Raw genomic sequence first — 1,381 nt, forward strand, 5'->3', positions numbered from 1 at the left:
GGCGTAGACGCTCGACTTTTAGGAGGCGACTACCCTGTATATTAAATAAATAAATAAATAAAATAAATGTCTTTTCTTTGTGTTACTATATCACAACTTTGGTGCTCACTGCAGCATTGTAGGATTTTTCCAAATACATATATCGCAATAATCCAGCTCCCAATTACCTACCATGCTGGCACCGGTCGCTATGCGCATTTATATTACATAGCTACTCATTTTCCACACGAGGCTGAGTGGGCCCCGTAACGGCCAGTCACGGAATCAAACATTTGCATTATACAAATTTCTTGACCCCGCCGGGAATCGAACACGGGTCTCCCGCGTGCAAGGCGAGCGCAGTGACCACTACGCCATGGGAGCTGACATTGGGGGCTTTTATGGGGCAAAAAACTGATTTTTACGGGTTAATTTCCTATGGGGCACTTTGAGGTTGAACACCCTGTATACATAATTAGATAATTAATTAATTACATAGGTACCAGTAAGTAGTGAGAAAATCGCACAACTGGCTTTTATGTAGGTAACAATAATAATAAGTTTATTCTTTCATTCTTTACATATTCTTCATCATCCCTGTAATTACTTCTGTACTTTTAGGGACCATAACTTCTTCTAATTATGTAGTCTTGATTTTCATTTTTTCATTTCATATTTCATTGTTGTTTTCGAGATAGTGGTTTTGTATTTTTTCATTTCGTTCTTATTGTATATCCTTTAACATAATTATGTACAAAACACAAACATTGCTTGCTTTATGAAAACAATGTGAAGGTTTAATTTTTCTACATTCATTATGAAAATTCTCAGATATTTTTACTTATAAGTTGCGCAACATAACCCTAATATCAGCCACATCACATAAGTATTACACATACTCGTACCTTATATGTACATCATAAACCTAGTTTTTAACAACCATCCAAAGAACACTGTTGCCAGACAACTTTCATTGCAAACGTGGGAAATGTGTTATCAGAAAGAAACAGACTTGGTCTTGGAGAAAATACATTATAAACTAAACGATAGAGAGACAGAGAGAGAGAGAGAGCGCATGAAATCAAAAGTTACAAGATAGAGAAAATAAATAAGAAAGAGAGAGAACATGAAGACATGAAATCAGAAGTTACAAAATAGGGAAATTAAATGAGCGAGAGATGAATTAATGAGAAAGTGAACCGTGGAAAGATAAGTAAGACAAGGAATATGACTTCTCATGAAAGAGTTAAATGTATCTAACCATTTATTTCTCTATTAAATTACTCATTTAAATTAAAGTAGGCAAGACCTTTCTCAATATAGAAGTGAGACATGCTGAGTACATCCTGTATACAAAAGAAAACGTTTACACTAAAGCACGCATGAGCTTTCTAAATAGAAA

The sequence above is a fragment of the Diaphorina citri genome, unplaced genomic scaffold (genome assembly GCF_000475195.1).
Source record: "Diaphorina citri unplaced genomic scaffold, Diaci psyllid genome assembly version 1.1 scaffold2596, whole genome shotgun sequence".
Taxonomy (NCBI): domain Eukaryota; kingdom Metazoa; phylum Arthropoda; class Insecta; order Hemiptera; family Psyllidae; genus Diaphorina; species Diaphorina citri.